General features: G+C 39.5%; 1 protein-coding gene across 2 annotated transcripts in view; it reads right to left on the minus strand.

The window, feature by feature from the left end:
- SNAP23 (synaptosome associated protein 23) overlaps window positions 1-6,078 on the minus strand; it is a 28,141-nt gene extending 22,063 nt beyond the window's left edge. For both annotated transcript variants that reach the window (XM_019725405.2, XM_019725404.2), the window contains exon 1: window positions 5,951-6,078. The gene's annotated coding sequence lies outside the window, so the exon portion shown is untranslated. The remainder of the gene's footprint in view (window positions 1-5,950) is intronic.
- Window positions 6,079-8,934: the final 2,856 nt, after the last annotated feature.

Here is an 8,934-nt window from a genome sequence, read left to right on the forward strand (position 1 = left end):
TGATGTTTCTTGATATTTCAATTTTGGATATGATTCATTGACTTTCTATAATGAAGATATTTAGCTCTTATACCTCCCATCTCCTACTTTTTATATTTTTCCTCACATTATAGAGTGGCTGGATAATTAAATTCTTGGTTGGAAACCAGAAGTCCTAACGCAGTGAAGAGCTCTGCTTAACTATGGCTAGCCCAATCAAATGTAGATGGCCATAAAATCCTTCCTTTCAAAATATTTATTAATCCCAAAGAACCAGGGTTCCATGAAACACCATTTGGAAAATACTAGTTTGCAGAGATTTCTGCTTAATTAACCAATTATCTGGGAACAATATTTCTGTTTAATCCTCATCTTAGAGAATTGTCTCTGAAGAGAAATAAACCTCAGATCATCTAGTCAGTGCAATTTCTTTATGCTAAGAAAGTAAAATGCAACTCTTCTGGCTCTTAGGTTCTTTTTATAATACACAAGACTTACTGGCAGCAGGAAAGGGTAAAGCAGTTGCAGAGGCCTGTGGTCTTAGGAAAGCAAGCCAGACCAGAGCCCAACTGACGAGAGAAATGACAGGCCAGGGGTGTCAGAAGAGAATGTGGTGAAAACTACCACCTCGCTATGGTGACCTCCCCAAGAGAGTTAAAAACTCCCTTATGCTGACAGATGAAGAACACTGAGGAGTCAGCACTCTGCCCATCTTCAGGCTTGGCAGAAAGGGACACTAGTCCTAGAATACATCCCTCTAATTCATTCCAAACATCATTCAAGTATCTATTATCAAGTAAGGGAACCTATTTTGATATCAAGAAAACTAATTAGTTTCCTTTTGAAATGTATATTTTATCATACATTGTAATTAGGATACAGAAAATAAAGCATTCTTTGTCACTGCCTCCAATCATAGTTTTCCTTTTCATTTTTCTTAGTTTTTCAGTTGTTTTATGAATATAAATTCTGGCTCTCTGCCAGACTAAAGCTTTTTTAGCCTAAGGCTAACACCGTCTGAACTACTGTCAAGACCTTCCTAGTTAAGTTGAATATGATTTCAATTATTAGTTCTCCTGTGACTAAGCTTACTACTTCTAGATAAGGTGAAATAATTTAATAAATTGCGTTGAGTGAGCAGAATGCAGCAGTTAAAAACAAGACTGATGTCAGACAGACCCTGAATTCATCCTAGCTCTGATACCCAGGCAATTTACTTGACCTATTCAAGTCTCAGTTTCCTCATTCCTTAGGTTAACAGTTCTACCTCCCAGGATTGTTTCAGAACTAAAATTAGTTAATGTACATAAAGTGCTTAGTACAGTGCCTAGCACAGAATAAAGATTCAGGAAATGACAATTATTAACGAACTGAGCATTTATGCTCATGTTGTTGTTACGTTCTTTGCTATCTGTGGTATCTGAATCCTGGTATCAGAATGTTTGAGAAGCTAATCAGAAAGCTTCTAGGTGAACCTAGAATCAGAGCCCAAATACTTGGATGTTGAATATTTTGTTCAGGCAGGATGAAGCCTTGCCAATCATCCTTACCTCGCACTTGGTATCTCATGTCGTGAGTTATTAGGTGCCATTCTAGGCACCTAAGGAAGTACAAGTATATGCAAAATACACCTAAGCAGCTCTTTCTTGAAGCCTCTAAGGTGAATAATGGAGAATGAATGGAAGGAATGTTAGAAAGAATTACAGAGAACAAAGTAGAAATTCAGATGTGCACCATCACTTACTGGGTGAAAGAATTGTTTCTTTTCATGAGTATATTTTTTGCTCTTAGATTCCATTTTTAATATGAAACATTAAAAATGTTCATACATAAGGAAGGAAGAATGTCCACATACATACTCAAAAAGTACAGGTGCAGGGTATTTCAAAATACTCCAAATACTCTAGGTTAAGCGAAAAAGAATCCATACTCTGGTTAGGAAATTTAATTCTTCCTGAAGGCACAGAGATGAGATGAGAGTCTTATTTGTGTTAAGGCTAGTTTCCTCCTTTTACTTCCTCACGAGTTTCCTTTCTACTTCTATGACAAGGCCTCAAAACAGCGTAAATATAAGTGCACAACTGATTAATATCTATTAAACATCTTGGTTTCAAAGAGCACTGAAACACATGATTCAAGATAGAAATCACACTGCTGAGTGAGAAAGTACCACCAAAAACCATGAACCCAAAAGACCAAAATTACACTTCAGTTTTACAGAAGCACCTATTATATTTTAATAGCTTGATGTCCAACAGCTAGCTTTCAAGTCCTGGTCAACCTTGGAACTTCCATAATTTTCCTCTAAATGACCAGGGTATAATCCTGAAAAGGTAGATCTAGATGCGATTATAATCAATTATATTGACCCTGTCTGAAAGAAAGGCTGTGGGAACAGAAAAGGGATGATCTATATGAAAGATAAAGAGACTCAAGAATGCAGCACTCATTTTCCAGGAAAGAGAGACATACAATCTGGCAGACGTAAGTATGGTATCTGCCAGGGAGATAGTAAGTGTAAGGTGGGGATGACAGGCAAGGCTTCACCTTGCCAGAATGAAATATTCACCCAAACCACCCAAGACTTGGGGTCTGATTCCAAGTTCACCTAGAGGCTTTCTGGTTAGCATCTCATATATTCTGATATCAGGAGTCAGATGTCACAGATGGAGAACATAAGTACTCAGGTCTCTGGAAAAGAATGTCCCCCCACAGTAGATTAAGAGTGGCATTCTTGCTTATACAAAAGGCAAAACAGTGTAGTGGTTAAGTGCCCAATATTTGGAGGGATGATGGTTTCAAATCCTGACTGTTGCTTACTTAACCTCTCTGCGATTCAGTTTTCTCATTAAATGGTAATATAATGCTTACTTCAAATGCTGTCATAAGGACTGAGTTAATTCATGCAAAGCATGTAGAACCTTGGCTGTCATGTAGTGCTCAATAAAGCTATTATAATTTTTCATAATAATTACTAAACATCTATCATGATTTTGATTTGGGAATCAAAAGCCAAGTATGATCAACTCTAAAAAAATTGCAATTTTAGACTATCACAGAAGTGCCACAATGTAAGGCCTCAGTTATGCAGGAATAGAACGTGCACGCACATGCGCACAAAGGGGGCAGGGTGGCTTTAAAGTCAGACAGGAGACAGGTTGTGAAGGGCTTTGTATACTATACCAAGAAGTTTGGATTTTATTTTACAAGCAGTAAGGGGCCATCTAAAGGTAATCTCAATTGTCAAAACATTGTTAAAATAAATTTAAAACAAACTTTAAATCCAAGTTACAGAACTCAAAAATCAACAAGATGAGGGAATTCCAGAAAAATCCAGTGATTAGCACTTTTTATTTTAGTAGCAACACAACCTAAATTGAAATTGAAACCAAAATATCGGTGAATTTAAATGAGTGCAAATGGAACACCACCTCCACTCTCAACGTTACAAAAGGAACAGTATATGCTGTTTCCTGGCTCCATAATCCATTTCCTCCAATTGTTGGAGGCACCATTTCAAATCACTACACACTACGACAAAGAAAATATCAGTCTTTGTCATATACTCCTCTGTCAATCTACAGATCTAGAAACAAAATATGGCACTGGAATAAAAAGTTCAGCACTCTTTGGTGCAAGCAACATCATATATTGTAAATACTAACATATATACATAATGCGGAGTACAAACACAGCTAAGAAACAGATTCCCAGAATGTTTAACAAACAGGAACCAAAGGAGGAAAAGAAAGTGCCTTAATCACAAAGGGAAAAAAAAAAAAGGACAGATGATTTCACAGAAATGTCAAAGCGTAAACATCCTTTTCCCCTTTTGCTATTCTAATCTATTTTTATCTGGTGTAACCAAGTAAGTAAATTTGCTAGAATTGTGTCATAACAGTGATGGCCATCACAGGGCTCATAGCATTTTGAAGTCCATTGGCCTTAGTTAGAGTTTAGGTAGTCCAACCATCACTTTATCTTAAAAATGAGTAGATTAGGCCCAAAAGCAGTATTTTCCAAAGTGCGGAGCAAGAACAAGCTGTAATTTTAGCTGCTATATAAGCAACAGTTATGTATTTAATAGTTACGTATTTACTACAATGTGTACTAGAAAAAAGTATAAAATACATCAAAACGAACATTTCACAGATTATCACTTTGGAAGATGGTAATGTTTTTAAAAAGTCTATTAAAAATACTAAGTAAAATAACACAGATACTCTTCTAAAAAACAAAATTTATAATGGTGGTATGCTTCATGGAAGTGAAATACAGCTGTTCCAGGGCTTCTTGGTTGCTTGCTTCTTGGTTGAAGGTTGTGTTTTGAATGATTAGAAAATACGTGACCTATACTTAAGTGAGTTTGTTACTATGCTTAAGCTCAATTAGAAACAAACACTAAACTGAATACAGAAATTCTACTGTTTATAGGAAAGAGTGTAGTACTGTTAAGAAAATAATAGCACAAACCATTTGTATTTTGTAACTAACAGCAATTTTCTACTTTATATCCACATACCACAAGCACCTAAAAAAAAAACACAAAAAAACTCTAGAAACAGATAAATACCGTGTTTCTCCCAAAAAAGACCGGGTCTTATATTAATTTTTGCTCCATTAGGGCTTATTTTCAGGGGATGTCTTATTTTTTCATGGACAACAATCTACATTTATTCAAATACAGTCATGTCATTTTCTTCTGGAACTTCGTCGTAACATTAAATGCGTCTGTCTGGCTGAGGTCTTAACTGGGGCTTATTTTCAGGGCAGGTCTGATTTTCGGGGAAACACAGTATTTAAGCTGCAGGCTAGGTTATATGATCATTTTATTTGGTTTCATATGACCTGTCAAAGGCGCTTGGTACTGTGAGAAGAGGTGTTTCTTCTCATATTTGCTAATATTTACATAAATGTGTTCTTTCTCATTATCTCTTGCCAAAAGAATGAATGACAAATGATCACTGGATGCTTAGGCATCAAATTTGCTGGTGGCAGACATATTATTTTTAAAATTTTACTACGAGGTATTTTAAGATTAGATCCCAAAGTATTCTAGCCAATGATGTCTCGTGAATTTCAAGTGTGGTATTTTATGGGCTAGGCAAGAACGTGAGAGAACCATTTCTACTTGGCTGTATCCGCAGTAGTATTTTACTGTGACATCTTAAAAGCAGTCTCATTAGGACACAAAGACACATGGAGTAATATCCTTCTTAATTCTTGAAACATCTGCTATTAAGAATCTACATGATTTTCAGACGCTGCCGGTATCTAAACGTCGCTCTCCCAGTCGCCTCCCTCCTCCCTGAAGGAGATGACAAGTAGCAAAAGGCAAAATAATACTCCCTTCTCATATTCCCCAACTCTGATGTTTTTCGGTTTCCTCTACTATCACGTGCCTTTCCTAACACGGTGGTGACTTAAGACAATAAAAAGGACGAGGTGAAACAGCACTTTCCAGGACTTCCCCTCCACCCCACCCCACCCCACTACTCGAAGCCCGAAGTGTGAAATTCGTTTTGCCGATCCTTCTCTTCGTGAGTCTGCAGTAACGCTGTGAGGTAATTATAGACTTTCCTGGACAGCACGGACTTTCCAATGCCATGAACCTCAGCGATCTTCTTCAAACAACTAGTTCAGAGTTACCTGATCACTGTAGTTCCCAGTCTATTAACTCCTATCACAGCAACACCGTGAGGGACTGAGAGTTTACTTCAGCTTGGTTTCAAAGACGGGTCCAGAGAAGTACCATCCCACCACCCTTCCTCCACCAGCCCCTCGACAGTCTCCCGGCGCCTCGCGTCCTAGCTCCGGGCCCGCCCCGCCCAGTATGGGCCAGAGCGTCCACTCTTCCCCTTAAGCTCGACCCCACCAACTTTTCAACCGTCACGATATACTTTTTCTTCTTGGGACACGATCCCAATCTTCACCCCCGCCAGCTCCCTTAGCCCAACTCCTAGAGACTCACCACCAAGCAGTTCCGGCACTCCTCTCCGGCCACGGCTGCTCGGACACCACCAGACCAGGCTAGGAGCGGTGCCCTTCTTGCGCCTGCGCGCGCCGGCGGCGCGCGTCTGCGCACTTCCCCAGCGCCGCAGGCGCGGACACACCCCTGCAGTTGGAGCCAATCACGGTGCTGGGGGTTTAAATATCCCTGCCACGCAGGCGGAGAGCTTAGGTACTCACCCGTTAACGGGATTATTGGAGTCCCGCCCTCAGGTGGGAAGTGTTCTTGCAACAAACATTGAGAGCAAATGAGTGAGAGCAAACCGTGTGCCGGGCACTGTGCGAGATGAACGCAGAGGAAAAGAAGGCGAACGGAATGCTTTCTCAGTTTTCTCAGCTCTCCAGGGTCTTAGACTGGGAGATAGTTATGTAAACAAATTCTAGTGGATAGAATATAGTGCGTGGCACATAAAAAATGCGAGACACCTTTGGCGAACAATGAACAAAGCGCCTTGTTTTTAGGGGTGTCTGGAAGGGTTCCCGAAGGAAGCGACTTTTGAATCATGAAGGACAAGTAAGTAGGAGTTCTCCAGGAAGTCCGGGAGGGAGATAGATTTGTACAGACCTCACTGGGAACAGCTCATGCCCAAAAAACATAGCGCCTTCTGGAAATTCTTTGTAGTTCACCCTGGTTGGAGGCTTAGAGCTCATCATATATCTCTAGGTAAAGGGGGGAATAAAAAATTTAAAGTCGGAATGACTAAATCTAGGAAAGCCTTGCGGTTTTGGACGAGTAAGCCTGCACTTTATTCTATGACCAGTAAGGGTTTGAAGGGTTATAAGCAGATATAGTAACCTTTCCAAGCCCCTCTAAGAATAAAGTACAGTGTTGCAAATTCAGAGACAGAGAGAGAGAGAGAGAGATTTTCAAAAAAAGGAGTAGTCTATTCCTAAGGAGTCAAGGAAGATGAAGTCTGAGAAATATCTTTTGAATTTAATAACAGAGGTTATTGGTGATCGTAGTGAAAGCTATGTGGTGGAACCCTGAGGTTGAAAGACAGAATGTAGTAATTTGGAGAGAGGGAAGATGCAGAAATGGGGACAAGTCATAGAATGCTTTTGGAAAGTTTGGCCTTAAGAGGAGGGAACGAGGATGACAAGAGGTCAAAGTTTTTTGTTTCTGGGTTTTTGGTTTTTTTTTTAGTTTTTTAAGACTTAAAACAGGAGAAACTTAAGAATGATAGGGAAGATACAACTGAGAAAATACAATTTAACAAAGAGAAGTGCTAGTCAGTAGGTAAAGATCTTGAGAAGGTAAGAGTAGAGGCAATCCAAAGCACTTGATGGGAAGAATATGTTGGAAGAAAGAGAAGATACCTTCTCAATTATAATGAGAGGAAGTATGTGTCTGTAAGTTTGTATGTTTTGTAACAGGAAGTTAAAGAAGTTCTCATCTGCTGATCTCTGTTTTCTCTGTGAAGTAGGAGACAAGGTCATCTGCTGATAGAAAAGGGGTTGGAAGTTTTAAGGAAAGTGGAGAAGATTTGGAATACTGTAGAAAGTGTTAGAGCAAGTTGACCAGATAAAAGTAATAGGACTAGTAAGCAGTGTGACTAGTAAGCAGGATCAATAAAAATGAACTCATGGTTTTCTGCCCTCCTGCGTAGCTTTCTCAAGCAGTAATCACTTCTTGAGGGTAGAATTGGAGAAAATGTATGGTTGAGTTTATTTAGGGTTGGGGTGGTCACTGGTAATGCCATGGTTCTCCCCCGGGAATATTTTTGCCCTCCACGGGACATTTGGCAATGTCTGGAGACATTTTTGATTGTCAAGATGATGGGGGTGGGGGAAGATGTAAAGAGAGGGGGTACTAGAAGCATCTAGTGTCCTGGGGTGCTGTTAAATATCCCACAATATACAGAACAGCACAAGAATTATCTCAAAAATGTTAATAGTACCAAGGTTGAGAAACCCTTATCTAGGATTACCTTGATGTTCACCAACAGCTGACCTTGGTCTCCTATAAGCTTTTCCTTGGACTACGACCCTGAGCTTAGAGGGTAAAGCAGTTGTTCCATTGCACACCTTTGAAGGAGAGTATGATGAGCAGTATACCCCAGAAGTTGAGTGTTTTAAGGACTTGTGATGTCACAAATACAGAATTGGAATAGTTAGTTGCTCAATCCCCTAGAAGCCAAACTGGATTTACACACATAATTAGAGGAAAGTGCTTACTTTGATTTGAGGCATTGAAGTTCTTATTAAACATAGATGTTATTAGAGGCTCAATAATACAGGAGTAATACTTCACACCATTGTCAACCTAATGTAACTTGGTTTATCTGACTAGTTTTAGTCACTAAAATAGTATCCTAAGGGAATGGGTTTAATAATAAATTAAGTTTAATAATAAATATAAATACCGTAGGTATTGATACGAGTATGATAGGTATTGATGGTTGTCTGATCTGTGATAGGCACTTGACCTATGTTACATCATTTAAAACTAGCAACGCCCTGAGAGATAAGATATTATCTTAATCCTAACTCTGAGGAAAGCGAGGTTCCAAGAAAATTTGTAATTTGTCCAGTCACAAATTAGTACCTAGGTCAATATTTTAACTCAGCTCTATTCTAAAGCTTTTGCAACTTTCCATTAAGCTTCAGTAAGTTTTACAACGAAGGGGTGGTTGGAAATTGAGCTGAAACAGTTGCCTCTAATTAAATGGAATGATGGTGGTTTAGGAAGAGAATAAGAGCAAGAGGGAGGTCCGGAAGTAGCAAAGAGAATGAAAAAGGAGCCAAGGAAGCTGCTCACAGGAGCGTCCAGTGCAGCGGACTGCCTCTCGCAAGCCAGCCTGCCTTGGTTGTCTTTCATTCTTTTTGAGAAAAGCCTCTTTCCCTGGTGTCCGTTGTTCACTCCCGTGTGTTCAAATAAAGCTAGATTATTGAGAAAGGCGTACCGCGAAGGAAAAAAAAAAAAGGGGGTGCGCGACGGCGCTCTGT

Source organism: Rhinolophus sinicus, linkage group LG03, assembly GCF_036562045.2.
Source record: "Rhinolophus sinicus isolate RSC01 linkage group LG03, ASM3656204v1, whole genome shotgun sequence".
Lineage (NCBI taxonomy): Eukaryota > Metazoa > Chordata > Mammalia > Chiroptera > Rhinolophidae > Rhinolophus > Rhinolophus sinicus.